Here is a 13,349-nt window from a genome sequence, read left to right on the forward strand (position 1 = left end):
AAATTATGCACTGTCCTCCTACTACTGCGCACAACAACTAAAATGCACCACAGCTATAGATGGATAGTATACTTGACGACACAGAGGTAGGTAGAGCAGTGGACTACTGTACCGTCCTGCTATATATTATATACTGGTGGTCAGCAAAATTATGCACTGTCCTCCTACTTTATACTGCGCAAAACTTAAATGCACCACAGGTATGGATGGATAGTATACTTGACGACACAGAGGTAGGTAGAGCAGTGGACTACTGTACCGTACTGCTATATATTATATACTGGTGGTCAGCAAAATTATGCACTGTCCTCCTACTATGTACTGTGCAAAACTTAAATGCACCACAGGTATGGATGGATAGTATACTTGACGACACAGAGGTAGGTAGAGCAGTGGACTACTGTACCGTACTGCTATATATTATATACTGGTGGTCAGCAAAATTATGCACTGTCCTCCTATATACTGCGCAAAACTTAAATGCACCACAGGTATGGATGGATAGTATACTTGACGACACAGAGGTAGGTAGAGCAGTGGACTACTGTACCGTACTGCTATATATTATATACTGGTGGTCAGCAAAATTATGCACTGTCCTCCTACTATATATACTGCGCACAACAACTAAAATGCACCACAGGTATGGATGGATAGTATACTTGACGACACAGAGGTAGGTAGAGCAGTGGACTACTGTACCATACTGCTATATATTATATACTGGTGGTCAGCAAAATTATGCACTGTCCTCCTACTACTGCCCACACCAACTAAAATGCACCACAGGTATGGATGGATAGTATACTTGACGACACAGAGGTAGGTAGAGCAGTGGCCTACTGTACCGTACTGCTATATATTATATACTGGTGGTCAGCAAAATTATGCACTGTCCTCCTACTACTGCGCACAACAACTAAAATGCACCACAGCTATAGATGGATAGTATACTTGACGACACAGAGGTAGGTAGAGCAGTGGACTACTGTACCGTCCTGCTATATATTATATACTGGTGGTCAGCAAAATTATGCACTGTCCTCCTACTATATATACTGCGCAAAACTTAAATGCACCACAGGTATGGATGGATATTATACTTGACGACACAGAGGTAGGTAGAGCAGTGGACTACTGTACCGTACTGATATAATACTGGTGGTCACTGGTCAGCAAAATTCTGCACTGTCCTCCTACTATATACTACAATGCAGCACAGATATGAAGCGTTTTTCAGGCAGAGAACGTAGATATTTTCAGCACACTGAGCACAGATATTTGCAAGCACACTGAGCACAGATATTTGCAGCACACTGAGCACAGATATTTGCAGCACACTGAACACAACTGAGAGAACGCTGCACACGTCCTCTCCCTATCATTTCCAATGCACGAGTGAAAATGGCGGCGACACGCGGCTCCTTATATAGAATACGAATCTCGCGAGAATCCGCCAGCGGGATGATGACGTTCGGGCGCGCTCGGGTTACCTGAGCAAGGCGGGAAGATTTGAGTCCGCCTCGAAACCGTGTAAAATGGGTGAAGTTCTGGGGGGTTCGGATTCCGAGGAACCGAACCCGCTCATCACTACTTTTTACACATTACGGCAGACAGCACCCCCTTTTTTACACATTACAGCAGACAGCGTCCCCCTTTTTACACATTACGGCAGACAGCGTCCCCCTTTTTACACATTACGGCAGACAGCGTCCCCTTTTTACACATTACAGCAGACAGTGTCCCCCTTTTTACACATTACGGCAGACAGAGTCCCCTTTTTACACATTACGACAGACAGCGTCCCCTTATATATATATTTTTATTTATTTATATATATATATATATATATACATACATATACAACCATATACTGCCGGCACTCCACTAAATATGCAGCTTGCTCTGGTGCCACATCAGGCTAAACACAAATCCAAGAAAGAAGGCACTCTGGAGTCATCAATAATGGCAAAGTAGCAAACGTGTATTAAAAGGTCAGGTCGAGTACTTTCGGGGTCAGCACCCCGTCCTCAGGACCACACCACTACACAAACACAAAACATAGATTGAACTTACCCCCTTATACCCTACAGCCCGCGGTAATCTCCTCCCCATGCCGCCATTCCGCTCCCCAGGGCCGCCGGCCGGAGACGCATCCGATGACGCACTTCCGGAAGTCGCTCTGCTGTTACCATAGGAACGTCTGTATCGGTTCCAACAGCCGGCCATGATGCGTTCCACCCATGGTCTTTCAGTGCACTCACGTACGGCAAGCCTGTAGGCATGACAGAAGACACTGGGTATAGGTGATACAACAGGCATACATAACAAAACATTACTCTTATAATAACAATACAATACAAAAAACAGTGTACCATATGAAAGTAACCTTTGTCATCTGGATACATATTACTATCCAGCAACACAAGCATGGAAAAATACACACAAAACTGAATTAACTATATCAGAAAATTAGAGAACAATATTACCCAAAGGGACAGATGATGTTACACAAACGAATTCCAATTAATTTTATCATTAAGCCCCCCCGGTTTTGTAGTTCCCAACCTCAGGATCCAACGGGACTCTTTGATTAACAGTGTTTTGGCTCTATCCCCACCCCGCAATGACTCCGGAACATGATCTATAATAAAGTATCATATTGGATTCCAGTGGATGATTGCAATCCTTAAAGTGTCTAGGGACAGGTTGATCTATGTCTTTACCATTGAGAGAGAGTCTGATAGCTGATCTATGGGCGTTCATTCTTTCCTTAAATTTACGTGTGGTCTGCCCAACGTAGTACAAACCACACGGACAGACCACAACGTAAACAACATGACTGGTATTACAAGTAAGGACATATCTGATATCATACACCTTGGCTCTGTGGGGATGATTAAATTGCTTACATGGAATAATGAATTTACATGTAGTGCAATCACTACATGAATAGCAACCAGCTGGTTTAGTATATGTATTTGGAGCTTTAGGGATATTACAACCTGATATATCCGTATGTACTAAGCGATCTCTTAAGTTGCTTCCACGCCGAAAGGCAGCAATCGGTCTCTTGTCTTTAAAGATGGGGAGATCTTTATCTGAACAGACTATTGGCCAGAGAGCTTTACTTGCTCTCTTCACAATAGGGCTAGCCACAGTGAAATCACTGCTCCAAGGTAGAATATTATCCTGATTACGATTCTTGGGTTCTAACAAATCTGCTCTAGACATATTAAGAACCTTAGTTTTTTGTACTTCTAGCAGTTTACGATCATACCCCCTACATACGAATTTGGCTACTACTTTTTCAACCTCACCTGGTACTTGATCTATATTACTAGAGATGCGAGCAACACGCATCATTTGGGATAGTGGCAATCCCTGTTTCAAGAACACTGGATGATGACTAGTTGCTACCAGCAATGTATTCCTATCGGTTGGTTTATTAAAAACTTCCGTCTCAAATTTATGGTTCACTATGGTAACATGAACATCTAGGAAGTTAATATCAGAATGACTGTAGGTGTATGTAAACTTAATCGGAGTCTGCAGATTATTAATCTCACCCATCATATCAATAAACGTCTGTACTCCCCCAGACCAGAGTAGAAAGACATCATCGATATACCGTTTAAACAACATAATATGCCGACTGCGTACAGGATCAGAAAAAAATATCTTAGATTCGAAATCAAACATGTATATATTTGCATAAGAGGGGGCGACAGAAGAACCCATCGCACATCCTCTTAATTGCAAATAATACCTGCTGTCAAACAAAAAATAATTACGACATAAAGTGAGCTCAAGTAAATGCAAGAACAGCTCATGGTCAAACAGCTCTACTGGTACATTAGCCTCAATGAAATGCTTCATCGCCCTCATCCCCCCATCATGGGGGATGCTAGTATAAAGGCTGCTAATATCTAAGCAGCACATTAATGTCCCCGGAGGAAGTTCTGGAAAATCTTTCAGAATGTTCAAAAAGGAAGTAGAGTCCTTTAAGAAAGAGTCCTGATTTAATAGACACGGTAGTAGAGGGGAAAGAAACAGAAAAAAGAGACCTTTGTTGGGAGCACTCCCACTTGGAAACAAATATGATTTGAGTAATAGGCAGTGATGTAAAAAATAAAGTAATTTAAAACGTAACCTTTAATTGTATTGTATTAAAATATAGGTACACCAGAAAATATGTTGTTTCACTAATAAGTGGCTATTCAATGTAAGCCACCTGGTAAAGCTAAATTGTGAAAATATTGATGAATATACAAGGCATTATTTAGCAGGCCCAGAATGCTTGAATGTATAAATATATAAAGTAGGTGCTATGACCAAAGTAGTGCCGTCAAAAAAACCTACAACACCTGGTATTCCTTAGTGGTCCACCACCTAAGTACTGACCAGGCCCAACACCGTATTGCTTCCAAGATCAGACGAGATTGGGCATGCGCGGTGTGGTATGGTAGTAGATTAGCATTGATATGGCAAATTCTACCGCTAATATACAGCTGGTAGAAGGTTATTGGTAAGCACCTCGTTACCAAATTGACCAAATGATCTCTAAAAGACAATATATGTTTAACCATCATTGCACCAAAATGTATCCCAAATATGTAGGTATACGTAGGTTTAAATCATGTGGTCAATAATTTCTTGGCCAGCGGGGAATGCCTGTATGTTTCATTGTGTGCTATGCAGCACCTTTAAAAGTGGGTTTCTGCAATGGGTGAGGCAGGTATAGACCACTGTTATACTGATGGCATGCCGCAATGTTTGTATATGATCCAAAGAGAAATCGTCTCTATTATTAATTGGATCTCCCTATTAAAGGGGAAAAAAAGGTTATTGTGAAATTATGAACTCCAAAAGTTGCAAATAAAGCTCCTAATATGCCATAATATAAATTGTAGGACAAAGGGTGGACATAGCATGATATGGAAATTTTTCAGCTTGGAGAAAGAAAAAAGAGACAGACTTAGAAAGTAGGCGAGATGTATAGCAGTCTCAATTATCCATTTGGAGGCTAATTAGTACAATAGTGCCTAACATGGTATAAGTGCTGTCTTTGAAACAAAAAAGTTACCACAATAACTATTTTGCATGTATCCACAGTGTGTCTATAATATATCTGTCTAACATGTAACAGACAGATAGATAAAGCCAGAATGAACCCAAAAGGCACATAGAAAACGAACCCCCACAGAAAAAACATATGCTAGGTAAATTTTACAATGTATTTAGCTATGATATGCACAATAGCTTTCTACTCCTGTAAAAACCTGCATATAAATAGGCGCTGATGCAATGCTTTATGATAATTGGCATAACATTTGCCAAAGAGACCGATGCACATTGATTATTGAATTTATATATGTGCAAGTTGATTTAACGGGAGACAGAATAGCAAATGGGACAAGAGAAATACTTATATGTTTGCTCGCTCGTGGTGCGCCGCTGGCCGCCGAGCTCCAGCGTCTGTGCGGCTTGTCTGATCTCCTCTCCTGCTGACGGGAGACAGAATAGCAAGTGGGACAAAAGAAATACCTAAGTGTTTGCCCGCTCGGGGTGCGCTACTGGCCGCCGAGCTCCAGCGTCTATGCGGCTTGTCTAATCTCCTCTCCTGCCGGTCTCCGGTCACATGAGTGCACTCATCGTGACCCTGTTCACCTCCCAACGTACGTTTCACTGATTAGCTTGTTCACGGGTAGTGTGAACATGTGGTATCAGGATCTGTCTTAAATCTGTGCAAGTAGCCAATCAGGGCTGTACTTGATTGATTGCCATTTATGTTGATTCTGACACGGTTTGTATGAGCTTAATAGTAATTAGAAAAATAAGTGGATACAGATTAGATGTCCTGCAAGAGGTTTGCGGATTGAATTAACAAGGGGGTTTAGTTGTTACAAGCCCGATGGTATATAATAGTAGTGCGTGAATGTGTCTAAGGAATGAATATAATAATGTGTAAGGTATGATGTGATTAATTATAAGAGTGGAGCTTATTGTGTGTGGATGTTAGGGTGAAATTAGTGCAATAATTATTTTTTGTATGGGATTAATGAATGGATAGACTTGATTAATAGGGGGGGGAAAGGGGGGGGGAGGGAAAAAGAAGAAAGAGTGGTGAAAAGGATATATAGTGAGGTTAAAGAAGGTGCTACATAAATTGTATAATTGGTGTAGCTGTGAGTAAATTTAAATATGAGTGCTGATATTATATTTGAGGCAGCTATCTAATGATTTAATGAATAACAGTGCTGCAAGAGATTGATATACTATATAATTGGCTTAAATTGCTAATATATTTCAGAACCATGATATTGGGATAGTAAAAATAGGAATTATAACTATGGTTATTGAGAGTGAATTAATGAAAATGGTTATTGAAAATGAATTAATCAACTTGGAAGGAATGCTCCAAAATTCATAGTTTCATTCAGTCCATGTGGATGGAGTGAGTCTAATTTAAATGTCCATTCACATTCCTTCCGTAGGAGAGTATTGGTCAGGTCTCCCCCTCGTAGACCCAATTTCACTTTTTCTAGTCCACAGACTTTAAGTCCATCCCACCGACCTGCATGGTTAGAGATGAAGTGTCGTGCTATAGAGGTAAGTTGCTTCATTTTTTGTAGGTCTCTGGTGGCATTCCGAATGGATCCAATATGTTCAAGAATTCTTTGCTTGAGGGCTCTAGTCGTCATACCCACATATCTTTGTCCACAAATGTACACAATACAGTAGATCACACCTTCGGTGGAACAGTTGATGAAATGCTTAAATTTAATGTCTTTACCAAAGCGGTCCTGAATATGGTCAGTCTTAAGGATGTATTGACATGCTTTACAGTGACCGCATGGATGTGTGCCAATGGTGGTCTGTGGTTTGTCTCGAGATGGTTGGAAATGGCTAGACACCAATCTATCTTTCAAATTTCTTGATCTCCGCCAACTCATGGATACTTGTGGTCCAAGTTTTTCAGATAAAGTGGGGTCCAAGTGGAGAATTCCCCAGTGTTTTTGGATAGCTTGTTTAACATGGTGCCATTCTTGGCAAAATCCCCCAACGAATCTGATGGTTTTGTCCTCTTGTTTCTTTTGTTTCTTATCAAAAATTAAATGTTCTCTCTGAGTGGTCTGGATATTTCTACTAGCTTTCTTGATGGATGTGTTGCTGTATCCTCTCTCACGAAGTCTATTAGAGAGGTCTTTGCTTTGTTCTGCGAAATCCTGATCATTTGAACAGTTCCTTCTTAAGCGTAGGAATTCTCCTTTGGGTATATTATTTATTGTGGGAGGGAAGTGGGAGCTGGTTTGATGTAGAAGTGTGTTGGATGATGTCTCCTTCCTGAATAACTTTGTTGAAAGCATGTCATTTTTATCTTTAAAGATGAGTACGTCCAGAAATGGGAGTTCATCTTGACTGATGACGTGAGTAAGGCGAATATTGAGATTGTTGTTGTTTAAATGTTCGATGAACAGGAGTAACATCTGTACATCTCCTTCCCATATCATCAGAATATCGTCGATGTATCTTACCCACATAATGATGTTAGTCGTGAAGACATCATTACTGTCACTGAATACAAATTCGCGTTCCCACCATCCTAGAAAGATATTGGCATACGTCGGGGCACACGCTGCCCCCATAGCTGTGCCCCTAGTTTGTAAATAGAATCTGTTGTTGAAGGTGAAAAGGTTGTGACTGAGTATGAATTGGAGTAGGTCCGCAAGGAATGTGTGGAATTTCTCCATTCCTTCCATGTTCATGAAGTAGTTGACAGCTTCCAGTCCTTTATCATGGTCAATTGAAGTGTATAGTGCCTCAACATCCAGAGAGACTAGAAATTGATTTGCCTCCAATTTGACATCATGGATCTTACGAAGAACGTCTGTAGTATCCTGAATGAAAGAGGGGAGGCCCATTACATGGTGTCGCAGATGGAGATCGACAAAAATACTTGCTTTTTCCGTCAGTGATCCAATCCCTGATACTATTGGTCTACCCGGTGGTTGACACAAGTTCTTGTGGATCTTGGGCAGCATGTAAAATGTGGGGATTCTAGGATGTGCCGTCTGAAGATATTGATATTCTGAAGATGTTATAGTTCCTTCCTCATGCGCATTAGAAAGCATCCTATCATACAGTATTTTGTAGTTTTCCATGGGATTAAGTAGTATCCTCTGATAGCATGTCTGATCTTCCAACTGTCGATATGCTTCCTGTATGTATTGCTCTTGGGGCCATATTACCACATTGCCCCCTTTGTCTGATGGCTTGATAATTACATCCTGCCAGGATTCAATCTTTCTTAGGGCATCCAGTTCTTTCCTAGTTAGATTGGATTTGTGCAGTCTTCTAGTTTTCTGAAGATGTATGTGATCAAATTCTTTGGATACTAATTTGGTAAATATCTGTATTTCTGGGCTTGTCTGTTCCGACGGGAAGAATGAAGATTTTTTCTTACAGATGAATCTCGTGCTGACCTCCCATTGAGGATCTATAGTTGCTGTGGATTCTGATTCTAGTGCCTCCAGGGCTTCCAGAGCTTCTAGTTCAGGCCCTGATAGGTCCGGTGCAGTCATGTTGTCACTTACTTCGGTCTGATTGAATTGTGTACATCCCATTTCAGGTACAGATTTCTTATTGTGAAACTTGGTAAGCAGTAACTTTCTGCTAAAGAGTCTCAAATCCTTTTCCCATTTGAATCTGTTAAATTTTTCAGTTGGGGAATATGAAAGACCTTTGCTCAAGACTTGAATTTGATCGTGATCTAGATTGTGTGTTGAGAGATTAATGATTTTGAGTTGTGAAGAGGTATCAGGTGGATCGGAGGGTTCTGGTGTTATCTTCTGCGTGTATTCCGTGGTGGCTGTCTCCTGGGTGGTAGTTGATCCCATTGTTGTTGTTGTTGTCTTCCTCTTCCTCCCCTTCCGCCCCCTCCTTGTCTTTCGTTTGTTGGGTGCCTTGATCCCCTTCCCCTGGGGGGATCCCCTAAAAAATGTTGATGATGATACTGAGTCGAGCTATCGCCTTCCCCTCTAGGATTCGTCGTTAGGGATGTATTAAAGGTGTACTCGGGGAGTTCCTCTGTTCCGGATGTTTCTATATCTGATGATGAATATTGTTCACGGTTTCTGGGGGGTCGTTGTTGCCAAGAAGGTTTATTCCATTTGAATATTTTGCCTGAAGCAAAATCCTTTTTGTCTCTGGCAAATTTGTTCCTTTTTCTATCAATGATTGTTTGTTCATATGTCAAAAGGTCTTGTTTATTTTTTTCGAAGCACCGTTGAAACTGTGTATCCTTCTCCCAGGGTTCCAGTTTTTTACTCAATTCTTCCAGATCACGTTCGCAGCCTTCAAGTACAAGATGATTGTGTTTGATCAGGATGCCCATGAGTTCCATAGAGCACTTAAGAAGACTGTTATCCCATTCAGTTTTGAGATTTTCACTTATCAAGGTGAAAGTGGGGAAGACTCGTGGCCTAAGGCCGCGTGGTACTATTTTGTTCTTAACATAGTTCTCTAACGTGGTGAGATCCCAGTTGGTCCTTATTTGTTTATGTAACATCTGTTTAAGTTGTACAAAGTCTGATTCCCAGTTGGTATGGGGTTCTGTATCCACTATGTTGCTAGGAAAGATGTCATCTAAGTTTTCTCTATTTCTGTGTTTGTAGGATAATTCCTGCTTTAAATTGAAGCTCATCTTACATGTATATGGGACTATGCCCGTTGGTGTACAAAAGATTATGGTTACTCAAAAGACACGTAATAACCACTTATCTGTGCCGGTATTCCTAAGAAAACTATTTCTAGTTACAACAGTAGGCAGTAAACAGTTGGATTAAGGATGCCGCACAGGACTGAGTGGTTTTTATTTTGAAATTTTTGCAAGAGGTTTCCAAGATAACCGACCAACCAGAAAATAGTTCTGGAATTTATCACCATCTACCAGTAAAGAGAATTTTTTATGTAGATATAAACAGTGATTGTCGATGGTGCTCCCATAGGTCCAATACATATGTAGTAGAGGGGAAAGAAACAGAAAAAAGAGACCTTTGTTGGGAGCACTCCCACTTGGAAACAAATATGATTTGAGTAATAGGCAGTGATGTAAAAAATAAAGTAATTTAAAACGTAACCTTTAATTGTATTGTATTAAAATATAGGTACACCAGAAAATATGTTGTTTCACTAATAAGTGGCTATTCAATGTAAGCCACCTGGTAAAGCTAAATTATGAAAATATTGATGAATATACAAGGCATTATTTAGCAGGCCCAGAATGCTTGAATGTATAAATATATAAAGTAGGTGCTATGACCAAAGTAGTGCCGTCAAAAAAACCTACAACACCTGGTATTCCTTAGTGGTCCACCACCTAAGTACTGACCAGGCCCAACACCGTATTGCTTCCAAGATCAGACGAGATTGGGCATGCGCGGTGTGGTATGGTAGTAGATTAGCATTGATATGGCAAATTCTACCGCTAATATACAGCTGGTAGAAGGTTATTGGTAAGCACCTCGTTACCAAATTGACCAAATGATCTCTAAAAGAGACAATATATGTTTAACCATCATTGCACCAAAATGTATCCCAAATATGTAGGTATACGTAGGTTTAAATCATGTGGTCAATAATTTCTTGGCCAGCGGGGAATGCCTGTATGTTTCATTGTGTGCTATGCAGCACCTTTAAAAGTGGGTTTCTGCAATGGGTGAGGCAGGTATAGACCACTGTTATACTGATGACATGCCGCAATGTTTGTATATGATCCAAAGAGAAATCGTCTCTATTATTAATTGGATCTCCCTATTAAAGGGGAAAAAAAGGTTATTGTGAAATTATGAACTCCAAAAGTTGCAAATAAAGCTCCTAATATGCCATAATATAAATTGTAGGACAAAGGGTGGACATAGAATGATATGGAAATTTTTCAGCTTGGAGAAAGAAAAAAGAGACAGACTTAGAAAGTAGGCGAGATGTATAGCAGTCTCAATTATCCATTTGGAGGCTAATTAGTACAATAGTGCCTAACATGGTATAAGTGCTGTCTTTGAAACAAAAAAGTTACCACAATAACTATTTTGCATGTATCCACAGTGTGTCTATAATATATCTGTCTAACATGTAACAGACAGATAGATAAAGCCAGAATGAACCCAAAAGGCACATAGAAAACGAACCCCCACAGAAAAAAACATATGCTAGGTAAATTTTACAATGTATTTAGCTATGATATGCACAATAGCTTTCTACTCCTGTAAAAACCTGCATATAAATAGGCGCTGATGCAATGCTTTATGATAATTGGCATAACATTTGTCAAAGAGACCGATGCACATTGATTATTGAATTCATATATGTGCAAGTTGATTTAACGGGAGACAGAATAGCAAATGGGACAAGAGAAATACTTATATGTTTGCCCGCTCGTGGTGCGCCGCTGGCCGCCGAGCTCCAGCGTCTGTGCGGCTTGTCTGATCTCCTCTCCTGCTGACGGGAGACAGAATAGCAAGTGGGACAAAAGAAATACCTAAGTGTTTGCCCGCTCGGGGTGCGCTACTGGCCGCCGAGCTCCAGCGTCTATGCGGCTTGTCTAATCTCCTCTCCTGCCGGTCTCCGGTCACATGAGTGCACTCATCGTGACCCTGTTCACCTCCCAACGTACGTTTCACTGATTAGCTTGTTCACGGGTAGTGTGAACATGTGGTATCAGGATCTGTCTTAAATCTGTGCAAGTAGCCAATCAGGGCTGTACTTGATTGATTGCCATTTATGTTGATTCTGACACGGTTTGTATGAGCTTAATAGTAATTAGAAAAATAAGTGGATACAGATTAGATGTCCTGCAAGAGGTTTGCGGATTGAATTAACAAGGGGGTTTAGTTGTTACAAGCCCGATGGTATATAATAGTAGTGCGTGAATGTGTCTAAGGAATGAATATAATAATGTGTAAGGTATGATGTGATTAATTATAAGAGTGGAGCTTATTGTGTGTGGATGTTAGGGTGAAATTAGTGCAATAATTATTTTTTGTATGGGATTAATGAATGGATAGATTTGATTAATAGGGGGGGAAAAAAAGGGGGGGGAGGGAAAAAGAAGAAAGAGTGGTGAAAAGGATATATAGTGAGGTTAAAGAAGGTGCTACATAAATTGTATAATTGGTGTAGCTGTGAGTAAATTTAAATATGAGTGCTGATATTATATTTGAGGCAGCTATCTAATGATTTAATGAATAACAGTGCTGCAAGAGATTGATATACTATATAATTGGCTTAAATTGCTAATATATTTCAGAACCATGATATTGGGATAGTAAAAATAGGAATTATAACTATGGTTATTGAGAGTGAATTAATGAAAATGGTTATTGAAAATGAATTAATCAACTTGGAAGGAATGCTCCAAAATTCATAGTTTCATTCAGTCCATGTGGATGGAGTGAGTCTAATTTAAATGTCCATTCACATTCCTTCCGTAGGAGAGTATTGGTCAGGTCTCCCCCTCGTAGACCCAATTTCACTTTTTCTAGTCCACAGACTTTAAGTCCATCCCACCGACCTGCATGGTTAGAGATGAAGTGTCGTGCTATAGAGGTAAGTTGCTTCATTTTTTGTAGGTCTCTGGTGGCATTCCGAATGGATCCAATATGTTCAAGAATTCTTTGCTTGAGGGCTCTAGTCGTCATACCCACATATCTTTGTCCACAAATGCACACAATACAGTAGATCACACCTTCGGTGGAACAGTTGATGAAATGCTTAAATTTAATGTCTTTACCAAAGCGGTCCTGAATATGGTCAGTCTTAAGGATGTATTGACATGCTTTACAGTGACCGCATGGATGTGTGCCAATGGTGGTCTGTGGTTTGTCTCGAGATGGTTGGAAATGGCTAGACACCAATCTATCTTTCAAATTTCTTGATCTCCGCCAACTCATGGATACTTGTGGTCCAAGTTTTTCAGATAAAGTGGGGTCCAAGTGGAGAATTCCCCAGTGTTTTTGGATAGCTTGTTTAACATGGTGCCATTCTTGGCAAAATCCCCCAACGAATCTGATGGTTTTGTCCTCTTGTTTCTTTTGTTTCTTATCAAAAATTAAATGTTCTCTCTGAGTGGTCTGGATATTTCTACTAGCTTTCTTGATGGATGTGTTGCTGTATCCTCTCTCACGAAGTCTATTAGAGAGGTCTTTGCTTTGTTCTGCGAAATCCTGATCATTTGAACAGTTCCTTCTTAAGCGTAGGAATTCTCCTTTGGGTATATTATTTATTGTGGGAGGGAAGTGGGAGCTGGTTTGATGTAGAAGTGTGTTGGATGATGTCTCCTTCCTGAATAA

At 40.3% G+C, this 13,349-nt stretch overlaps 2 pseudogenes; both read right to left on the reverse strand.

Annotated features, from left to right (window-relative positions):
• Window positions 1–4,355: 4,355 nt before the first annotated feature.
• LOC134971265 (5S ribosomal RNA) lies at window positions 4,356–4,474 on the reverse strand (annotated as a pseudogene).
• A 5,870-nt stretch (window positions 4,475–10,344) lies between these two features.
• On the reverse strand, window positions 10,345–10,463 carry LOC134971267 (5S ribosomal RNA; annotated as a pseudogene).
• Between the last annotated feature and the right edge of the window lie 2,886 nt (window positions 10,464–13,349).

Source organism: Pseudophryne corroboree, chromosome 11 (assembly GCF_028390025.1).
Source record: "Pseudophryne corroboree isolate aPseCor3 chromosome 11, aPseCor3.hap2, whole genome shotgun sequence".
In the NCBI taxonomy this organism is placed as follows: Eukaryota; Metazoa; Chordata; class Amphibia; order Anura; family Myobatrachidae; genus Pseudophryne; species Pseudophryne corroboree.